The sequence below is a fragment of the Microcaecilia unicolor genome, chromosome 3 (assembly GCF_901765095.1).
Source record: "Microcaecilia unicolor chromosome 3, aMicUni1.1, whole genome shotgun sequence".
Taxonomy (NCBI): Eukaryota; Metazoa; Chordata; class Amphibia; order Gymnophiona; family Siphonopidae; genus Microcaecilia; species Microcaecilia unicolor.
Window position 1 is genome coordinate 458,401,664 of NC_044033.1, and position 16,088 is coordinate 458,417,751.

Here is a 16,088-nt window from a genome sequence, read left to right on the forward strand (position 1 = left end):
TTTTTCAGAGTTTTATTTTTTTCTTTTTGCCATTGGGCCGCTGCTGTGTGCCATCACAAGAATAGCAGTTCAGTTCAAGTAAAGATGTGTATATGTAGTGATAGTTCTCCGAGGACAAGCAGGCTGCTTGTTCTCACTGATGGGTGACGTCCACGGCAGCCCCTCCAATCGGAATCTTCACTAGCAAAAGCCTTTGCTAGCCCTTGCGCGCCGATGCGCACCGCGCATGCGCGGCCGTCTTCCCGCCCGAAACCGGCTCGTGCCGGCCAGTCTTCTTTTGTCCGCGCTCGGTACGGTCGTGTTCGCCGTTCATGCCCCGGAAAGTTGACCTCGCGCGTCGTTTTCGACTCGTTCTTTGAGAGAAAAAAATTAAGAGAAGTGTTTCGGGAGGAGACCTTTTGGTTTTTTTCCTTTCCCGTATTTCGAGCTTTTTGCCCCGGTAAGTTTTCTTTCGTCGTCGGGGTAGGCCCTAGTTAGGCCTCGGTCGAAGTTTTCTTCTCCCTATTTTTGTGGTGCCATTTTCGCCATTTCGACTTTTGATCTCACCGGCGTGATTTTTCCGCCCATGACATCGAAGTCTCCCAGCGACTTCAAGAAGTGCACCCAGTGCGCCCGGGTAATCTCGCTCACTGACAGGCACGCGTCGTGTCTTCAGTGTCTGGGGGCTGGGCACCGCCCTCAGGCCTGTAGTCTGTGTTCCCTTTTACAAAAGCGGACTCAGGTAGCGAGGTTAGCCCAGTGGAACATCTTGTTCTCGAGCCCTTCGTCGGCATCGGCACCGGGGGTATCGAGTGCATCGACGTCGTCAGCGCCCGGACCTTCATCCTCGCCCCTGATTGCATCGAGTGCATCGAGGCATCGGCCCTCTGCATCGGGGCGACATCGGAAGGCTGCGTCGGTGGTGTCGAGACCTCCTCGTCTGCTGATGTCGTCGGACGGTGGTGCTTCGTCTGGAGTGCAGGTGAGGGCTGTCCGTTCCCCTGCTGGTGGCGGTGAGCCTTCGGGTGGGTCTCCCCCTACCCTGAGGGCTCCTGCGGTACAGCCCCCCTGAGACCGGCCCTCTTCGGTCTCGGCCCCGAGGAAGAGACGGCTAGATTCTACGTCCTCCTCGTCGGTGCCGGGAAGCGCCGGTGACGTGCTTCGCTCCAAAAAATCGAAGAAGCATCGACACCGGTCCCCTTCCCGCGTCGGCACCGAGAGCTCTGGGTCGCCGAGGGAGTCGGCACCCAGCAGGCATCGGCACTGAGAGGACCGCTCACCCTCTGTCCAAGAGGTGTCGATGCGCTCCACTCTGGACAGCCCGGAACAGCCTCCACGCCCGGAACAGACTCTGACATCGACGCCTGCATCGACTTCCATGCCTTTTTCTGCAGCCACTCTGAACGAGAGTCTCCGGGCCATTCTCCCAGAGATTCTGGGAGAGCTGTTGCGCCCTACCCCTCCGGTACCGGGGGTGCTTGCGCCACCGGTACTGTGGAGTGAGGCGCCGGCTGGCCCATTGCCTGGGGTGAGGTCTCCGGCATCGGTACCGCGTGCGGTACCGACTGCGGCCGCCTCCCAGGAAGGCTCCCCGACTACGTCGGCGGAGGGAGCTTCGCCGGTGCGGGCGAGGGAGTCTACCTCTCGACGCCTCCACCGTGGCCGTGGTTCCACGGAGTCGAGCCGGGCACGGTTGCAGACACAGGTTCGTGAACTTGTGTCTGACACCGATGGTGAGGCCTCGTGGGAAGAAGAGGAAGACATCAGATATTTCTCTGACGAGGAGTCTGAGGATCTTCCTTCTGATCCCACTCCCTCTCCTGAAAGACAGCTTTCTCCTCCCGAGAGTCTGTCTTTCGCTTCCTTTGTCCGGGAGATGTCTACGGCCATCCCCTTCCCGGTGGTTGTGGAGGACGAGCCCAGGGCTGAAATGTTTGAGCTCCTGGACTATCCTTCTCCACCTAAGGAAGCGTCCACAGTACCCATGCATCATGTCCTCAAAAAGACATTGCTGGCGAACTGGACCAAACCATTAACTAATCCCCACATTCCCAAGAAGATCGAGTCCCAGTACCGGATCCATGGGGACCCAGAGCTGATGCGCACTCAGTTGCCTCACGACTCTGGAGTTGTGGATTTAGCCCTAAAGAAGGCCAAGAGTTCTAGGGAGCATGCTTCGGCGCCCCCGGGCAAGGACTCTAGAACCTTGGACTCCTTTGGGAGGAAGGCCTACCATTCTTCTATGCTCGTGGCCAAAATTCAGTCCTACCAGCTCTACACGAGCATCCACATATGGAACAATGTGCGGCAGTTGGCGGGCTTGGTGGATAAGCTCCCCCCTGAGCAAGCCAAGCCTTTTCAGGAGGTGGTCAGGCAGCTGAAGGCGTGCAGAAAATTCCTGGCCAGAGGGGTGTATGACACCTTTGATGTTGCGTCCAGGGCCGCTGCTCAAGGTGTGGTGATGCGCAGACTCTCATGGCTGCGTGCCTCCGACCTGGAGAATAGAATCCAGCAGCGGATTGCGGACTCGCCTTGCCGTGCGGATAATATTTTTGGAGAGAAAGTCGAGCAGGTGGTAGAGCAGCTCCACCAGCAGGACACCGCTTTCGACAAGTTCTCCCGCCGGCAGCCTTCAGCCTCTACCTCTACAGGTAGAAGATTTTTTGGGGGAAGGAAGACTGTTCCCTACTCTTCTGGCAAGCGTAGGTACAATCCTCCTTCTCGACAGCCTGCGGCCCAGGCTAAGCCCCAGCGCGCTCGCTCTCGTCAGCAGCGTGCGCCTCAGCAAGGCCCCTCGGCTCCCCAGCAGAAGCAAGGGACGAGCTTTTGACTGGCTCCAGCAGAGCATAGCCGCCATCCAAGTGTCAGTGCCGGGCGACCTGCCAGTCGGAGGGAGGTTGAAAGCTTTTCACCAAAGGTGGCCTCTCATAACCTCCGATCAGTGGGTTCTCCAAACAGTCCGGCAAGGATACACCCTCAATTTGGCCTCAAAACCTCCAAATTGCCCACCGGGAGCTCAGTCTTACAGCTTCCAGCACAAGCAGGTACTTGCAGAGGAACTCTCCGTCCTTCTCAGCGCCAATGCGGTCGAGCCCGTGCCATCCGGGCAAGAAGGGCTGGGATTCTATTCCAGGTACTTCCTTGTGGAAAAGAAAACAGGGGGGATGCGTCCCATCCTAGACCTAAGGGCCCTGAACAAATATCTGGTCAAAGAAAAGTTCAGGATGCTTTCCCTGGGCACCCTTCTCCCCATGATTCAGGAAAACGATTGGCTATGCTCTCTGGACTTGAAGGACGCCTACACGCACATCTCGATACTGCCAGCTCACAGACAGTATCTGCGATTTCAGCTGGGCACACGTCACTTCCAGTACTGTGTGCTACCCTTTGGGCTCGCCTCTGCACCCAGAGTGTTCACCAAGTGCTTGGCTGTAGTGGCAGCGGCACTTCGCAGACTGGGGGTACACGTGTTCCCATATATCGACGCTTGGCTGGTGAAGAACACATCTGAGGCAGGAGCCCTGCAGTCCATGCAGATGACTATTCGCCTCCTGGAGCTACTGGGGTTTGTGATAAATTACCCAAAGTCCCATCTTCTCCCAGTGCAGAAACTCGAATTCATAGGAGCTCTGCTGGATTCTCGGACGGCTCGCACCTATCTCCCAGAGACGAGAGCCAACAACTTGTTGTCCCTCGTCTCGCGGGTGCGAGCGTCCCAGCAGATCACAGCTCGGCAGATGTTGAGATTGCTGGGCCACATGGCCTCCACAGTTCATGTGACTCCCATGGCCCGCCTTCACATGAGATCTGTTCAATGGACCCTAGCTTCCCAGTGGTTTCAGGCTGCTGGGGATCTAGAAGACGTGATCCACCTGTCCACGAGTTTTCTCGAATCCCTGTATTGGTGGACAATTTGGTCCAATTTGACTCTGGGACGTCCTTTCCAAATTCCTCAGCCACAAAAAGTGCTGACCACGGATGCGTCTCTCCTGGGATGGGGAGCTCATGTCGATGGGCTTCACACCCAAGGAAGCTGGTCCCTCCAGGAACGCGATCTGCAGATCAATCTTCTGGAGTTACGAGCGATCTGGAACGCTCTGAAGGCTTTCAGAGATCGGCTGTCCCACCAAATTATCCAAATTCAGACAGACAACCAGGTTGCCATGTACTACGTCAACAAGCAGGGGGGCACCGGATCTCGCCCCCTGTGTCAGGAAGCCGTCAGCATGTGGCTCTGGGCTCGCCGTCACGGCATGGTGCTCCAAGCCACATATCTGGCAGGCGTAAACAACAGTCTGGCCGACAGGTTGAGCAGGATTATGCAACCTCACGAGTGGTCGCTCAATTCCCGCGTAGTGCGACAGATCTTCCAGGTGTGGGGCACCCTCTTGGTAGATCTCTTCGCATCTCGAGCCAACCACAAAGTCCCTCAGTTCTGTTCCAGGCTTCAGGCCCACGGCAGACTGGCATCGGATGCCTTCCTCCTGGACTGGGGGGAGGGTCTGCTGTATGCTTATCCTCCCATAACTCTGGTGGGGAAGACTTTGTTGAAACTCAAGCAAGACCGAGGCACCATGATTCTGATTGCTCCTTTTTGGCCGCGTCAGATCTGGTTCCCTCTTCTTCTGGAGTTGTCCTCCAAAGAACCGTGGAGATTGGAGTGTTTTCCGACCCTCATCACGCAGGACGAGGGGGCGCTTCTGCATCCCAACCTCCGGTCCCTGGCTCTCACTGCCTGGATGTTGAGAGCGTAGACTTTGCCTCTTTGGGTCTGTCAGAGGGTGCCTCCCGCATCTTGCTTGCTTCCAGGAAAGATTCCACTAAGAGGAGTTACTTCTTTCTATGGAGGAGGTTTGCCGTCTGGTGTGACAGCAAGGCCCTAGATCCTCGCTCTTGTCCTACACAGACCCTGCTTGAATACCTTCTGCATTTGTCTGAGTCTGGTCTCAAGACCAACTCTGTAAGGGTTCACCTTAGTGCAATCAGTGCATACCATTACCGTGTGGAAGGTAAGCCGATCTCAGGACAGCCTTTAGTTGTTCGCTTCATGAGAGGTTTGCTTTTGTCAAAGCCCCCTGTCAAGCCTCCTACAGTGTCATGGGATCTCAATGTCGTTCTCACCCAGCTGATGAAACCTCCGTTTGAGCCACTGAATTCCTGCCATCTGAAGTACTTGACCTGGAAGGTCATTTTCTTGGTGGCAGTTACTTCAGCTCGTAGAGTTGTAGGGTGAGATAAATAATACCTAGGGCAACAAGTACCCACAGATTACTTATACCAAGATTCCCTGATGCATAAGTCTGCCTAACAGACTCACTAGCTCTGTCTAGGGTGAGATACAGGAATCTTGCTTCTGGCACCTCTCCAGGTGTTTTGGTGTGTAGAGTGAAAAAGAAAGACACAGCTGATAGATATATACAGTGGGGGAAATAAGTATTTGATCCCTTGCTGATTTTGTAAGTTTGCCCACTGACAAAGACATGAGCAGCCCATAATTGAAGGGTAGGTTATTGGTAACAGTGAGAGATAGCACATCACAAATTAAATCCGGAAAATCACATTGTGGAAAGTATATGAATTTATTTCCATTCTGCAGAGGGAAATAAGTATTTGATCCCCCACCAACCAGTAAGAGATCTGGCCCCTACAGACCAGGTAGATGCTCCAAATCAACTCGTTACCTGCATGACAGACAGCTGTCGGCAATGGTCACCTGTATGAAAGACACCTGTCCACAGACTCAGTGAATCAGTCAGACTCTAACCTCTACAAAATGGCCAAGAGCAAGGAGCTGTCTAAGGATGTCAGGGACAAGATCATACACCTGCACAAGGCTGGAATGGGCTACAAAACCATCAGTAAGACGCTGGGCGAGAAGGAGACAACTGTTGGTGCCATAGTAAGAAAATGGAAGAAGTACAAAATGACTGTCAATCGACAAAGATCTGGGGCTGCACGCAAAATCTCACCTCGTGGGGTATCCTTGATCATGAGGAAGGTTAGAAATCAGCCTACAACTACAAGGGGGGAACTTGTCAATGATCTCAAGGCAGCTGGGACCACTGTCACCACGAAAACCATTGGTAACACATTACGACATAACGGATTGCAATCCTGCAGTGCCCGCAAGGTCCCCCTGCTCCGGAAGGCACATGTGACGGCCCGTCTGAAGTTTGCCAGTGAACACCTGGATGATGCCGAGAGTGATTGGGAGAAGGTGCTGTGGTCAGATGAGACAAAAATTGAGCTCTTTGGCATGAACTCAACTCGCCGTGTTTGGAGGAAGAGAAATGCTGCCTATGACCCAAAGAACACCGTCCCCACTGTCAAGCATGGAGGTGGAAATGTTATGTTTTGGGGGTGTTTCTCTGCTAAGGGCACAGGACTACTTCACCGCATCAATGGGAGAATGGATGGGGCCATGTACCGTACAATTCTGAGTGACAACCTCCTTCCCTCCGCCAGGGTCTTAAAAATGGGTTGTGGCTGGGTCTTCCAGCACGACAATGACCCAAAACATACAGCCAAGGCAACAAAGGAGTGGCTCAGGAAGAAGCACATTAGGGTCATGGAGTGGCCTAGCCAGTCACCAGACCTTAATCCCATTGAAAACTTATGGAGGGAGCTGAAGCTGCGAGTTGCCAAGCGACAGCCCAGAACTCTTAATGATTTAGAGATGATCTGCAAAGAGGAGTGGACCAAAATTCCTCCTGACATGTGTGCAAACCTCATCATCAACTACAGAAGACGTCTGACCGCTGTGCTTGCCAACAAGGGTTTTGCCACCAAGTATTAGGTCTTGTTTGCCAGAGGGATTAAATACTTATTTCCCTCTGCAGAATGCAAATAAATTCATATACTTTCCACAATGTGATTTTCCGGATTTAATTTGTGATGTGCTATCTCTCACTGTTACCAATAACCTACCCTTCAATTATGGGCTGCTCATGTCTTTGTCAGTGGGCAAACTTACAAAATCAGCAAGGGATCAAATACTTATTTCCCCCACTGTATATATTAGCTTTATTATGGATAAGAAAATAGAAATACTCTGCGCTAGCTTATGCAATAAAAATATCCCTTACTGATATGAGCACTACCAAAATATATTGTCTAAACTACACTCTGATTATCCTGAGACTAAGTACAGTAATGATTAGAACAGTACAAATGATAACCTAATAATCCTTATGAAACTTATCACATCTTATGCAAAATACACATTAGCTGCTTTCCCTGACCAAGAGCTGACATAAACCAGTCGTACTTAGATAAAACCACTGCCTAACCCCAGACCAGGAAATATATCACTGTGATCTTACCACGCTGTCGTGATGACGGCTTCAGATAAGACCGGAGCAGAATCTCCCCAGACGCTATTTTAGCTGTCGGTGTCTTAGGTAGTGCAGGTCTTTATTAGCCCACGTAGGTTCCCGTCACTCCTTTGGTTATCAGAGCCAATATCTCTGCCACAGGTATTTGCACCAGGATGCAGGTCACGATGTTGGTATCATACAAAGTCTCTGGCTCCCCCCGAGCCTTGCTGGATCTCTCAGGTCCTCTTACCAGTTGCCCCTCTTCCCAGGGTCCCCGACTCACTTCTTACTTCTGTTCCCGCTTTCCCCGTCCCTCTCGGTCAGGTGACGGTAGGAACCAATCGTGATCTTGTCCAGCTCAGTACATGGCAAGAAGAGTTCTTTGTTTTGTGACCTTGGAGAATGGTAACTTCTGGAGCCATGTCTGCCTCCCTACTCCGTTCTCAGGGTGATAGAAGGGGGTGTTTAGAACACAGACTGTCCTTGGCTTTAGCAAGCCTGTCAGTGATTTTCCACAAGTTGAAGCTGGATCTTGCTGACACAGAGATGTTGCAGCAGCCATCTTATTATACCAAGATGTCATAGGCTTGTATAGGCCAAGACCAGCTTAGGCTAGATCACAGGGAAATACCCCTACAGATTCCCCCCCTTGGAGATGGAATTTACTACAAAGGAGTGAAAGCCTTCTCCAACCTAACTAATAATACAGCTAGACGGGTTGACATCAAGACTCATGGTCAGGACCAAAAATTAAGAACTGTAAATGTCAGTAACTCAAAACTAACACTCTGGTAATGATAACTGGAAGCAAATAATTCAAATACTTCATGAAACCATAGCAATGTTCAAAAGTATACCAAAAACTAAATAGCAAATCACTGATACTAGAACAAACATAGGGTGTTAGCTGTTATGTCCTAACATATAAAAACATAATCAACAATCAATTATCATACTAAAAAAATGCATGGCAAAGCATAAGCAAATTAGTCCTTAATATGATAGTAGACTAAAACTGTTGCATCGTGGAGAATTACTCATGGTTGACCTCCACAAAGTCTAACAAAGTCAATAATATGAGAGTCTTTAGACTGTAAAACGACATAATGTCCAAACCATAGTCAATAGGGTGGACCGTGATGAATGAGGAGGTGTAAATGGACAACTTCTCACATCAAGAAGACATCAAACAGGAACAAAATGGTCCACGTAATGGTGATGATGAAGAAAGTCTTCAAACATAAGCATTGGACACAGTTCAAAAATAAAGTCAATGAAATGTCCCAAAAACAAACAAACACATCCAAAACTTCACTTTCAGGAACACTGGATAGTTGAAATAAAATAAACCAAACAAATTCCCCCCCAACAAGAAGAATGATTCTTGGGCAAAAAAAAAACTCCAACAGTCATGACTAAACAATGGAAATCATGAGGAACAAGGGGAAGGAATGTTGAAAACCACCAATGGATTAGGAAGCAGGGCATCAGGAACATCTTGAAGACGACATCAGGAATGGAAACAGGATCAATCTGTTAGGCAACGGCACCGGATCTGCAAGGTTTTTGTTTTTCCTCTGTAGCTGAAAAACAAAAGAAGACGAAGCTATTCTGCTTCATGGTTAGTTTGTGTCATTTCAACAATGCATGTATCTGGAACCAAATGACTGGGATGACATGGTCTCAACTGATTGATGTGGACCCATTTAAGGTTATCTTCACCTTGAGAATTTTTCCTGAGGCGAATTTGGTAAGCCACAGGTGAAGCTTTTTCCACTATAGGGAAAGGACCATGCCAACTGGGTAGAATCTTCTTTTCTTTAACCTTATTTCTGGCAAAATTGAAATAGAATACCTTGTCGCCAATTTGGTACTCTTTGGAGGTAGTCCCTTGATCATAGTAGGCTTTTCTACCTCTAGCGCTACTTTCCAAGTTCTTCTGGGCAAAGGCAAAGGCACTTTGCAAATGTTGACGCAAATGGGTGACATACTCGTGAGAGGAAGTAGCACTGGACAAGTTCACATCATTAGTCCTGTAAAGCAAATGAATTGGTAACATCATTTCCCTACCTGTCATCATCTCAAAAGGCGACACTCCTGTAGACCGATGGGGTGTGGCACGTATGGCCATGAGGACCAATGGTAACTTCATGTCCCAATCCTTACCTGAGGATGACACGTACTTCTTCAGAATGGTGATGATGGTCCGATTAGCTCTTTCCACTTGGTCTTTCACCATAGCGTCAAACTCTGAGAAAGGCTGGTTGGTTGGAATTTCCACCTGCTCTTCAATGTCCTCCTGCAGAGATGAAGTTTCAACCGCATTCACCACTCTAGACTTCTGGGGTAAAGACATCTTTCTGGACAAAATCAAGTAGTCGTCTTCCATCTGCACTTGCGAACCCGTTGCATCATATGGCCAAACAAACTCCAGCGAGATGAGGCCTCTGGGAGAGGTGAACAGACATTCAGGTGTCTCCCCCCCCTGGCAGGTGTTCCAAGAGGAAGGCAGCCTGCCAACAATGGGCAAACTTACCTCGACATCAGGAAAAGAGTCTCCCACTAGAAATCCAAAAGGGTCTCCTGCAGACACTTCCACTTCATCAAACTGTGGATTGGTGACTAACAGGTGAAAAGTCTCACCAATTACCTCTAACCATGGCAGAACACCGGTGGACAGCCCTAGGTCACGAAAATGAGCATGAGGGTTGAAGAACACCACTTTGTCCAACAGACGCTGTCCCTCGGCAAGACGGAGCTTGATGGAAAAGTCCCTCACTCTAGCTGGAATGGTCACATTTGTATCACAGACTACTTCACAGACCTGGGGTATGGTCTGTCCAAACTTCAAGCTAACAGGCGTTACTTCAGATTCCACTGGGCTGCCATCAAGTCTACTCCACAAGACCAGGTTCACCAGATCCACATAAACTCCCAGTCGCACAAGGCAATCGGAGCCCAGATATAAGGGCTGTGGTAGGCCTCTCACAACAGAGAAGTGGTGGGTGAACGACTTCTGTCCCACAGTCAAAGGAAGGCTACACAGTCCCACGAGTATCTTGGCACCTTGTCCAGGTACCTGCACAGAAGTGGGCGAACACTTACTGAAGTGAAGTTGCACAGACTTGCGAAGACAATAAAACAGAGTGTCACTGATGAAGGAAACGTCACTAGGCAGCAACAACGTGGACTGGAGTGTTTGGATGTCAGCTATCTGGACAGGAATGGTGTTAAGCATCATCCTTCTGTTGAATGTCCGTCAACTTGCGAGGATGCGGTGAGTCTGGACTGGAAGTGGAACCAGAGGCCTCGTGGGCTATCTCGGCAGCAGCATCTGGGGAGTCACCGGTATGAGTCGAGTCAGTCAAAACAATTTCCAAATTGTCATCCTGGAGAACAATGTCAGCTATCCGGTCCGTTTGGACGCAGATAACTTCACCACGCTGTTCATCCCCCCCTGGTGCACCACACAACTGGAGCTCCCAGGTGTGAGGGTCTTCTGACTTCCGGAAATTCATTAGAATTGGGGAATCCCTAAGCCCCACGGAGCTGGAACCACTGACTCTGCTCATATGCTTTACTTTCCCATATGGGAGGGGACTTGCAACTTGGGCCCAGATGACTTCATGGCGATAATCCAGATCAGTCTGCAATCTCTTCAGAAGATCGTTCCCAATTAAGAATTCTTCACCAGCACCAGTAGTAATGATAGCAGGGTGTTTGACAAACAACTCGCCGAACTGCAAGGAAAGCCAAACCCGTCCCACAGTACCGATGCTTTGATTGCCATAGGCCACCAGTGACAAGTCACACGGGGTGACACGCAGTGCCTCCCCACCTCCCCCCAGAAAAGCCTCAAGTGTCTGAAACATGCCCTGGGTGATCAACGTCACCTCTGAGGCGGTATCCAGTAGACCCTGACAGGAAAATTTCTGTTGAATCAACAGAGCTAAGGTATATCTGTACCCTTTAGGAATAAGTTTACCAAGAAAATACCTGTTTTCCTCATTCGAGTCCTGTAAGAGAGGCCCTTTCGGGTTAGAGGGCTGGGCATCAGCATCGGTCACGGAGGACTCCTCACTGTTGGACGACAAAGCATTCACCTGAACTGTGGACATGATGGTTGGTGAAGGAGGGTCCGAGTCTAGTCATGCCAGGTCTTCCTCACAAGAAACCGGATCTTCCAGTAATTCAACGGACTTGACACTCGGCCTAGGCCCTGTAATCGGCCCGGAAGATTTCTCTTTGGGCTTCTGAAAGTTGCCTCCTTTGTTCGGTGACGAGGATGGGTGGGGTGCGGCTGCAGGATTTGTTCGTTGAAGTTGCGCCATCAGTTGCTCAATCTGTGCTTGTTGGGTCCGGATCTTTTCCGCTGTCCACTGTCTCTTGTTAAAACGCTTCCTTTTCGGGTCCTGTTGTTGGCCCTCCGGCGCCGTCGGAGGCGTGGTGCCCTTTTGCTGGTAAGATTGGGTATTGCCAACCCGGGCAGGTGTAGAAGGACTTGACATCTTGTTTTCCAGAGAAAGCGTGGATGTAACAGCACAAACACTAGGTGGAGCCACTTTGCTGCGATTCTTAGGAACTACTTGGGTGGTCGCCGCATCAGGCTGCTCGCGACACATATCAAAAAGCTCCTCCGCCCGCTTTAGCAGAAGGGAAAAAGGTTCACTTTTCTTTCCTGCTAGAGACATTTTCACTTGATTGGGCAGACCTTTCACAAAAAGATTCCTAAATTCCCCAAACTCAAGCTCTTTGGCCTCTGGGTCCGCCCCCCCATCGAAAAATGTGCGCCTCAGGCGATAGGACCATTCATGTGGACTCTCATTCGGCCCGCAGCGCATATTATATGCTGCCCTTTTGGCCTCGGTGGGGTCCGCAAACAGTCCATACCGCTTTTTCAACGCTTGTTCCACGGTGGAGAGATCATTACTCTCAGCCAAAATTGCCTTTAAATATGTTTGGCACTCAGTCGCAAACGTCCACTGCAGTAAAGCTCTTTTATCTGAGTCGGCCTGAACCTGTAAGAAATTGAAAAGGTCATGCACGCTATCCAGATGTGCGTAGATTGTCACCTCAGAAGACTCTTTAAAAGGTGTAATCATCGCCCGAAGTGTTTTCATTACTTGTGAATACTGGTCCCTAGATAAAGGAATGACTTTGTGTGTCTGAGTGGAGTTCCGCTGCTCTCCAGTAGGGGACGTAAACAGTGGTGCTGTGGTGCTGCTGATGTCATCAAGAGGTGCCGTGAGCTGCGCCCTTCCTGGGCGGAGCATAGGCCCAATTGTACCGGTGCCCTCCTCAGGTGTCACAATAAGCTGTGACCTTCCTGGGTGGGGCCTAGGTGCAACTGTCCTGTTAACATCATCAATTTGCACAGTGTTCTGTGGCCTCACTGGGCGGAGCCTAGGCTCCTGCATGCTGTCTAAGGTCTCAGGAACTAGGCTACTGTACCGGGGTGGGGCTGTCAACTGACAAGGCTTAGGCTCCAGCTCTACTTCATTTCTCGGGGACCATTCAGGCAGTTTGAACTGTTCTAGCATAGGACTGGGCGACCTAGAGTCAGCCCTATTCTGTGACTCCATGGGTGTAGCAGTAGCCTCTTCCATAGAGTCATATACCTCCTGCTGGACTGTATCTAGTTCTGTCCTATACTGGGTTAATGCCTTTACACACATCTCTCTGTCCTGCCGAGCCTGTGACAACTGTAGTGAAAGCATATTATTCTTCTCCCATAACTCCACCCGTCCTTCTTCTGCCTTGTGCCAAGCCTGCCGGGCAGAGCTGACACTCCCTTTTTCCTGTTTCAACTCCCTACTCAAGGCCGTAATCCTGTCCTCATATGTTTCTCTCACTTGCTCTTGCCGGGAGTGAAAGTGATCAGCTTCTTTCTTTCGCAAACTTAAAGTCTGCATCATCTCCTCCAATTGATAAGATTTAATTTGCATGAAGTCTTTATTGTCAAATTAAAGAATCAGTACAGAATGCAACAGGAAAGCATTATAAACAAATACATAATTCAAGGCACTACAAGAAACACCAAAGAATAAGATTCCAAACAGCTAAGAACAGCACAATAGAACTTCATTATTTTATAGACTTTCAGATTTTCCCCCCAAAATCCCCCAACTCCCTCCTCCCACCTTTCCCCCAGCCTATTCAGACCACCCAACCACCTTGTTACCAGTCTCTGTCCTCAGTTATACTAAACATTTTTTAGGAAAGGCTCCCAGATCGCATGCCACCTACAGGTTTGGTTACGCCGCACCGCTAGAAGCCTCTCCATCTCACAAACATACCTTAATTTAGAAAGCCATCTCGCTATTGGAGGAGTCTTAGACATTTTCCAACAGGAAGCGATTACAATCCTAGCTGCACTTGTTGCATACCTCGTCAATATCTGCTGGTCATGTGAAAGGCTTGCCTCCTTAACTGAGAACAAGAAAAAGGCAGGGTTCCAAGGAATAGGGCATCCCATCCATTTCTGTAATCGATTCTGAATAGATTTCCAGAATGCCCATATCTTTACACACGCCCACCACACATGCCCCATAGTGCCCTTAACCCCACAACCCCTCCAGCACTCACCAGACAAGGTGGGGTATATGCGCTGGAGACGCTCCGGCGTCAAATACCACCGGAACAGCACCTTGATAGCATTTTCCTTGAAGGGTACATGAGTGGACACTCTCACCGCTGCCCGTTCTATCCTCTCCCACTCAGCCTCCGAGATCTCCATGCCCAGTTCCCTCCGCCAGCCCCCTCTGTGAAGTGTGTATCGTGGCGCCTGCAGTCTAATACAACTGTATAAGCGAGATATTAAACCACTCGTCGCTGTATGCCCTTCACATATTGCTTCCATAGGCAACTTTTCCCTGGCCACCACCTCCCTGATCGCCCGTGTGGTGAGGAAGTGGGTTACTTGTCGATATGCATATTCGTCCCTTCCCACTACCGGGAATCGTGCCACAGCTTCATCGAAAGACAACAATGAATTGCCCTCAAACAACTGCCCCCAGGTTCTCAATCCCTCTCCATACCATCTGGTGAACACTCCTGTTTCAGTCCCAGGGTAGAACATTGGGTTAAATGCTATCGGGGACAGACGTGATAGCATACATTTTTTCCGGGGAAAGAGACTATCCCAGTATGAGAGCGTTACCTGAATGGCTGGACATGCCCCCTCCCCGATTGATCTAAACGGGCTAGGAAGCCACATTAGTGTCTCAAGTGGTCTCGGGCCTGCAGACTACTGCTCTATGTGTACCCATTGTCTATCGGGATACCCCTGGAACCATTCAATGGCTGCGCGTGCTTGGGCTGCTCGGTAGTACCAGGCCAGGTTAGGCACCCCCAGCCCTCCCCATCTTTTATCCTGATATAAAAGAGCTCGCGATAGACGTGGCCTCTTCCCTGCCCAAATAAAACGTACAATACGATCTTGCAGGGTTGCAAGGAACTTTCTAGGTAGCACTATCGGGAGGACTTGGAATAGGTATAGTAAGCGTGGCAACACATTCATCTTAACAGTAGCTATTCTGCCAAACCATGATAACTCCAAGTCCCCCCATCTGTCCAAGTCAGCCGAAAGAACTCTAGCCAGCCCTTTGTAGTTTGCTGTGAAAAGGTCAGATAGATTAGCTGTTAAATTCACTCCCAAGTAACGGATTCCTTTCGGGGCCCATCTAAAAGCGTAGGACGATTGTAGGGATTCCACCAGCCCTTCAGGTAGTGTTACATTCAGTGCCTCTGATTTCGTCATATTTACCTTAAAGCCAGAGACCTCCGAATATTCACTAATGGCTCTCATAAGATTCGGGAAGACTGCCTGAGGCCGTGTGACAAAAAGCAGCACGTCGTCTGCAAACAAAGCCATTTTATGTTCTCTCCCTGCCACGTTGACCCCAGGAATACCCCTATTTATTCTGACTCTTGAAGCAAAAGGCTCCATGACCATGGCGAACAGCATTGGAGATAAGGGGCAGCCTTGTCGCGTGCCTCTGTGGAGCGTGATCATTTCAGAATTGCCCCCGTTTACCCTCACACATGCTTTAGGGGATTCATAAAAAGCTTGGATCCAGCCTCTAAACCGCGGCCCTATCCCAAATGTTTCCATTACCTTATACATAAACGGCCAATGTACTCTGTCAAAGGCCTTCTCAGCATCTAAGCTGAGAAGGCTCAGAGGCCTCTGGTTTCGCTTGGCCAGGTACATTATATCTATCACACGCCGTATGTTGTCCATTGCCTTCCTGTACGCGACAAACCCCACCTGGTCTGGATGTATTATTGCCGGTAGTAAGGGCGCTAGTCGATTAGCCAATACTTTAGCTAAAATTTTTACATCGGCATTTAATACTGAAATTGGGCGGTAGGAGCCACACTCTGTGGGATCCTTATCTGGCTTTGGCAATACAGCTATCCATGCCTCCATCATGGACGGTGGCAATGGTTCGCCCCTGCCAATCTGATTAAACAGGTCCGCCAGGAGAGGCGCCAATTCCAGAGCAAATTTCTTATAAAATTCATTAGGAAGACCATCCAGCCCCGGAGATTTACAGGAGGGCAGGCCTTGAATAGCTTTTTGAATCTCAATTGGGGTCACTGGTTCTTCCAGCATGGCGCATTGCTGACTTGTCAGTGAAGGTAGCTCACTGCCCTCCAAGTACTCATTAATAGCCTCTTCGGAAGGGTTAATATCTTGCGCGTACAAAGCTTGGTAGAACTCCCCAAAACGCCTACGTATGCTTTCTGAGGTGGATAGCATATCACCCTCCCCATCACGCACATGTGTGA

General features: G+C 50.0%; 1 protein-coding gene across 3 annotated transcripts in view; it reads left to right on the plus strand.

Annotated features, from left to right (window-relative positions):
- FBXO9 (F-box protein 9) overlaps positions 1-16,088 on the plus strand; it is a 303,722-nt gene that overhangs the window by 256,476 nt on the left and 31,158 nt on the right. The gene's annotated exons all lie outside the window — the stretch shown is intronic.